Source organism: Sinocyclocheilus anshuiensis, unplaced genomic scaffold, assembly GCF_001515605.1.
Source record: "Sinocyclocheilus anshuiensis isolate Anshui unplaced genomic scaffold, SAMN03320099.WGS_v1.1 scaffold436, whole genome shotgun sequence".
NCBI classification, from domain to species: domain Eukaryota; kingdom Metazoa; phylum Chordata; class Actinopteri; order Cypriniformes; family Cyprinidae; genus Sinocyclocheilus; species Sinocyclocheilus anshuiensis.
In genome coordinates, this window is record NW_015560618.1 from 879,548 (window position 1) to 887,277 (window position 7,730).

Genomic DNA, 7,730 nt, shown 5'->3' on the forward strand with positions numbered 1-7,730 from the left:
CGAAAGTGAAAGTAAAATGCGCACGGTGCTTTTAAGCTATTTAAAAGCGAAGGAAAGTGAGGAAAAGAGGGAAAATTAAAACGAACTAAAACTAACAATTGCTTTACGCCGAATTGCCGCTATTTGAAAGTGAAAGTAAAATGCGCACGCCGCTTTTACAAGCTATTTAAAAGCGAAGGAAAGCAAGAAAAAGAGGGAACGCCCCTGCCCCCATGATTATACCGGTATTATCGGTGTTGTCACACGTCGATTAACCGGTGGGAAAATTTCCTCACCGTCACAACCCTAATTCCGATTCTAATTAAAAGTGTCCATATAAGCGTACCTACTAATACACACTACATACACGCAATGCTGATGTTGTTAACATCTTATTTGGGTCATACTTCCAAGACGTAGGCTAGAATCTGTGATTCCAAAGTACAGTATCTACAGCGGTGCGGTGACTGACTGACAGCCACGCATACTCCTCAAAACATTAGATTCATCCGCACTGGAGCCGTGCCGACGCACTATCCATGCAAGGAAGATAATTTCGCAAATAGCTGCAATTGCAGGTTTTCAAACAGAGATGGCGAAGGCAAAGAGGCAAAATTTACGGACTGCAGCTTTAAGCATAAACTTCTCTAAATATAGTTACAGTATATTTATGCTGCCTTCACGTGCTATCCGAATTATCGTAAATACGAGCTTCCTAGTTGGAAATTGGACATGAACGGCCTTAGAGAGGCCTTATATGTCCAATTTCCGACTAGGAAACTTGTATTTACGATAAGTCCGATAGCACATGGAGGCACCATTATACTTGAAGCAAGATAAAAATTATTTGCTGAAGGTGTAAGAAAAAATAAACGATTTTATAAAAACATTTTTTATAAAAAATTGATTTTATAAAAACAAAATCAACAACAACAATAAAATAATAATAATAATTATTATTATTATTATTATTATTATTAGGCTATTATTATTATTATTATTATTATTATTATATCAGCAGTCTTAATAAATAATAACAAATTTACACTACTGTACAAATGTTTGGGGTAAATAATTTTTTTAAAGAAATTATTATTTATTTCTATTATTTTGTCCACAAAAATATTAAGCACAACTGTTTGTTGTTTCCATTGATAATAGGAAATGTTAATTAAGCAGCATATCAGCATACTAGAATGATTTCTGAAGGATCATATGACACTAAAGACTAATGATGCTGAAAATTCAACTTCACCATCACAGTAATAAATTGCATTTTAAATTATATTAAAATAGTAAACAATTGTTTTAAATTGTAATAATATTTCACAATATTACTGTTTACTGTATTTTTAATCAAACAAATGCAACATGAGTGAGCATAAGATACTTTTTTTCAAAAATGTTTTTAAAAATCTTACCGACCCCAAACTTTTGAACTATAATGTATCTTTAAGGTTTATTTTTGGCATTTTGACTTTTATTAGGACTGGACAGTGTAGAGCAGACAGGAAGCAAAGTGGGAGGGGGGCAATGGCGTTATATGTCGGCACACTGTCCACTAGGCTATCGTGCTGACTATGTACAGATATTTTTAATAGAAAACAAGACAAAAATACTGATTGGGAGAATTAGTTTGCAGTACACTTGAACATCACACCCATATGTGCTTGTTTTAAAGCCATTGGCATTAATCTGGAGGTGGTTCTTCCTTTGCTGCTGTAACAGCTTCTATTCTAGGAAGGCTTTCCAACAGATGTTGGAATATAGATGCTGGGATTTGCATCTATTCAGACGCAGGAGCATCTGTGCGGTCAGGCGCTGATGTTGGGTGATGAGGTCTGGCTCACTCAGCCTTCCAAAATTAATTCCAGTGGTGTTCAGTGGGATTCGTGTCACGCTTTGTGAAATAAACTCAAGTTTTTCCATCAACCTTTTTTGCACACAGTGACAAGAACAGAAAAAGGCTCCATTCTTATAAAAATTTTCATCTGAGGAGATTGCATGGTTGTATTCTTGTTTATTAACTTTATAGTAACGAGTGCAGCTGAAATAGCAACACTTGTTAACTGGAAATGGGTGTCCACATGCTTATGGCCTTGTTGTGTTCTGTATATCAAGTTCTCTTATCTCAATCTCATGATCTGCTTGATGCAGTCAATGCCTTTCCACAGATCTGCAGCAGCTTTAGCGCTTCAGCACAAGCATGTGAATGTTGACTTGTCACTCAGATGCCCGACTGAGTCAAAATTCAGCACATTTTGTGTTTTTTTTGCATTGCTTTTGCATTGAGCTTGTCCTAATAGTTTGTTTCTTTATCAAATGTCATACAGTAAGTGCATTTCTTGAGCCTTTTAAAAGGGTGCGAGCTTGAGGTGTACACTTTGTCATTTTTCTTTGCAGCGTGAAGTGTCCTTTTTTAGTTTCTTTTATCTTTCATTCTAGTTATTGTATTTTTGCTGCATTTCTTTTCTTTTTCTTTTTTTTTTTTGCTTATGTCCTCACACAATTAAGGTTTTGTCCATTCGCTGCAATCAGAACTGTCTGTTTTTTCTCCCTCCAGGTGATGATTTGCTGAGTGTTTCCCTCCATTGTTAGTGCAATCTACTAAGAGTCAAATATACAGTGCTTTCCAAAAGTAACAATTCCACTAACAAGGACACAATTGCCTTACAATTGGCCTCTAACTGTGACTCATTGAAATTACTTCCAGATTTTCTGGGGTGGGGGGGGTCATCATTCAAATTGTTATTCCGATGGACAATAAAGGAAAAAAATTAGTAAAGCATTACAATTAAGCGAGAACAAATGCATAGATGAGGAGAAGGTTATACATATCACAATAGCTTTTCAGCATTTGATTTTTACAGTGGTGTAAAACTCGCTATGATGCTAGGTCTTTCTAAGATAGCTTGCCAAGGTATTCTGAGTGATTCATGGTTGCATACTGGCCTTTAGGTCACAAAAACTCACCAACAAATTTTGATGCTGTTCGGATTTCTAGATTTTGCTGTTTTACTATAAATTAGGTTTATAACTTAGATTTTTTTATGATCTGGTGGGTAAAAAAATCTTAGGATTACTTAATACTTACATTGTAAAATCTTCAACTCGTTAAAATTAAAAACTTTAAAGTTTAATTGCCTTAAATTTTAAAGTAAAGTCAAAGTGGTGCCAAAGTTAGAACCTGCAGTGAAAAGCACATTACACTTTTAATTGAATTAATGATGAAGAAAATTGCATCTAAATCAACATTAAAGTGCCCCTATTATGGATTTTTGAAAATTACCTTTCATGCATTGAGTAACATAGCTCTAAGTGAATGAAAACATCCTGCAAAGTTGTAAATCTGAAAGTGCTCCGTGTATAAAGTTATTGGGCCTCATTTATCAATCTAACGTAGAAACGAGCACAGATCCGTGCGCACAAATCAACTTACAACAGAGTTCACGTGTGATTCATGAAACATTCGTATGCCGCCAATCTCATCGTATGAATGATCGCACATTGATAAATGTGGTGGCAGAAAACAATCCTCATTTCAATATCACGCCCCTAAAAGCACCCTGGTTTAGAAGCCTCGCCCCTAGAGTTTACGACACGGAGAAACGAAACCCAGCCAAAAAGAGGAAGTGATCTCATGAAAGAGAAATTGAGCTTACTCCAAAAACACCCGTTAACCTTGTAATTGAAAACAATTAGGCTACATTAATTTATGTAATTTATATGTACATTAAAATACTGATAAATATAAACAGCCTATTTAGTTCCCCTCACTCTACAACAAATATTTTAAATTTAACTGTATTCAGAACAGAACAAGAATGAAAAATAAGTAGTTATAAAATTATATATTAAACTATAAAATAAAACACAAATTAGGCTATAGTGGCTGTAACAAAGTTCGTAGTGGGAAGAAGGAAGTGACTCAGGTAGGCGGTTTGGAGACTCGTGGCTCTTTTATTTCTTTCCTTAAAGTTCAACAAAACACAAACGGGGCGCTTCCAGCGCGTTCTCAATCTGCCCAGGGCATAAACTCAGTTCAGTCGGTTCTCCTTTCCACCAGACCGTCTGTTTGTGGGTGATAGACGCTGGGGCGGACCGATTTAATGCCCAATAACTCGTAAAGCTTGCGTATTGTACGTGACATAAATGCCGTGCCTTGGTCAGTGAGAATCTCCTTCTTTGGGGAGGCCGGGGGATTCACTAACTGCCCTAACACCACCTGCGCACATTCTCGTGAATGCCCGGCCAAAAGAATCAGGCCATTAACCGGTTCAAAGTTGCTGCCTGTCCCAAATGTCCTGCCATAGGATTACAATGAGCCGCCTGGAAAAGCATTTCCCGACGGCCTTTAGGAACTAACAACTGGGTTGTATCCTGTTTTGTCTGAGCGTCTTGGGTCACTCGATACAACCTATCTTTTAAAATAGCAAAATAGGGATAAGAAGGGGGCCGTGCCGGCTGGAGGGGCTGTCCGTCGATGGAGCAGACCTGTTCAAACGCATTTTTCAGCGTCTCATCCCGAGACTGCTCCAGGGGAAAATCATCACGCTCCGGGAGGATTAGCCTCTCGGCAGCGCTCGGTTCCCCTGTCGCAGGCTCAGGCAGCCGCGGTACCGCCTCCCCTGCCTGCACGGCCGCCTCCCCTCCTTGCTTCTCCTTTTCCCAAGAGACATCCGCGCACAAATACCCCAATAAGTGATTAAAAGCTGGCCAATTGGTTCCCAGAATTAGCGCATGCCTGAGGTGCGGGTTAACTGCGACCTCCACGTTATGCTTTTGACCCCGGAACTGGATAGCTAGGAGCACTATAGGATACCTCACCACATCCCCGTGTACGCACCGCACCCGAACCACGCAGCTCTTATCCAATGCCGCCGGCTGAATTAGGCTTTGATGGATCGAGGTCTGGTTACATCCTGAATCCACCAGAGCCCAATAGGTACCCCCCTTAATACTCACAGGTATTTGGTACATGCCGGCTGGACCGGGGGCAGCCTGTGGGGCGTCCGGGACCCGGATCAGTGTCCCCACCTCCATCACCGGACACCGATCAATAAAGTGCCCTGGGTCCCCGCAACGCCAACAGGCCGGCCCAGACCTCCCCGCCGCCCTGGTGGGAGGAAGCGGATCAAGCAATTGGCCTGGAGAGAGCAGAGGAACGTTAACCCCCGAGGCGCTCGAGCTGGCCGGCCCCGCCCCCCTGGAGAGGGGCCTCAGTCCCGCGGACTCCGGCGCCGGACCGCCCCTCCACCGGGGCTGCGCTCGCGGTGGGAGATTCCCCCGACAGGTTTAGAGGTAGGAGAGAGGGGGAGGGAGAGACAGAGGGCAGGGTTCCGCCCCCCTGACACGCCACCATCTGGTCCTCCGCCAGTTGAATGGCCAGGTCCAGCTACGCCGGCCGGTGGCACTGGACCCACTGCGCGGTGTTCGTCGGTAACCGCGCGACGAACTGCTCCAGCACTACGCGGTCGATGGTCTGGTCGACGTCGCTTCCCCCGGCCAACAGCCATTTTCGGCACCAGTGTAACAAAGTTCGTAGTGGGAAGAAGGAAGTGACTCAGGTAGGCAGTTTGGAGACTCGTGGCTCCTTTATTTCTTTCCTTAAAGTTCAACAAAACACCCGCTGCAGACTTCGCTGAACCACGCCCCCCTCGCCACAGTGGCATTCATTATAAACAGCATACAAATGTCAAACAAAACTGAAAAGGCATTGGGCTCACGAGCTTGTCTCATACCACAAGAATCCAAATGTTTCCATTTTTGCCATATTTGTGACATTTATTTGCATAACTATTATTTATTATGTAGCCTAAACATGGCTTTATACTTTACTCATGTTCTAATATCCGTGTAAAATCCTTCGCATGCGCAGAAATGTTTGTTTGGGTGCTGCACGCTGATTTTACAGCAGACCTTTTAAAATAAACAGTGTAACTTTTATGTTTGGTTGACTGCATTTTAGTTTGATGATGAATGGCTGAAATGTCAGACAACGCTAGAACTAATGTTGTTTGTGTGTGCGAGAGATGCCTGTGCGATCAGATGGATTAAATCAAATAAAGATATAAAGAAAAGAAATAAAATGCATTAAGAGTGTCACAAAAACGAGCGTAACCTGTACTTGTTGCACAGTGTTTTTTTCCTTTTGTTAATCTGTTAATTATATTATAGCCTATTATATATTTTGTGTGATCCTATTTATTTAATAATAATAATAATACATTTTATTTAAAGGTGCCTTTCAAAGCACTCAAGGACACCGTACAGTGGAGTGATAATCATAAAATCAAAACAACAATACAACAACTATTGACGTTAAATAATAAAAAATTAATCCGAGAAAGGTAATTTAAACAAGTAAGTTTTAAGACATGATTTAAAAGTAGTCACTTTCTCGTATAGATTGTGGAAGAGAATTCCAGAGATTAGGAGCAGCACAACTAAAGACCCCATAGTGGCTAAACGAACATAAGGTACAACAAGGGAAACAGATGAAGAAGATCTGAGAGTACGCTTCGGGATGTAAATATGAAGCAAATCAGAGAGATATGGTGTTGCGAAATTATGAAGAGCTTTAAAAGTGAGAAGTAGAATCTTGTACTCTACTCAATATTTAACAGGAAGCCAGTGAAGATGGTAGAGAACTGGAGTGATATGCTCAATGGAGGAGGTTCTAGTAATTATACGGGCAGCTGAATTTTGGACCAATTTAAGTTTATGAAGGAGTTTGTAAGGTAGCCCAAAGAGAAGAGAGTTACAATAATCAATGCGCAAGGTAACTACAGCATCTACAAGAATAGCTGTGGAATTTGGTGTGAGAAATGGACGAAGGTGGCTGATGTTCTGTAAATGGAGATACGCAGACCGAGTAATATTGTTCACATGCTTTTCAAAAGATAAAGTACTATCGAGGACGACACCCCAACTTTTAACCTGAGCAGATGGGCAGATTATAGAGTTATCAACAGAAAGTGAAAAACTATTGGATTTTGACCAGAAGGGTAGAATTTGGCTTAGAAGACAAATAAAGCTGGGTGTCGTTGGCATAGCATTGAAAACTGATGCCATATTTCCTAAAAATGTTGCCAAGGGGTAGTAAATAAATAATAAATAAAAGAGGGCCCAGAACAGAGCCTTGAGGAACACCAGCTGTAACAACGTATGAGCTGAAATTTTTAAGTTGAACAAATTGAGTGCGTCCAGAGAGATAAGATCTGAACCAACTAAGAGGGACACCAGTAATACCTATAGAGAGTAGTCTATCTAAGATAACTTGATGAGAAATTGTATCAAAGGCCATGGTTAAATCGAGTAGAATAAGTATAGTTAAAAGTCCAGAATCGGCTGACATCAGCAGATCATTAACAACTTTTACCATGGCAGTCTCTGTACTATGCAAAGGCCGGAAACCGGATTGGAATTTTTCAAACGGTATTTTTTAAAAGATGGGAATGAACCTGAGATGCAACAACTTTTTCAAAAATTTTTGAGAGAAAGGGCAAATTGGAAATTGGGCGAAAGTTTGCAAAATTATTAGGGTCAGCTCCTGGTTTCTTAAGACTTGGAGTGATTACAGCAACCTTAAAAGATGAAGGAACCACACCAGAGGTGAGAGACGAGTGTATAATAGCGGTTACTATACCAATATTTACTATGCTGCGCGCAAGTTCAAGTAACTCAAAAACTTGTGTACACGAGCTGAGACCAGACGTGAGATTTGATCGTAGCCACCGCTCACATCCATA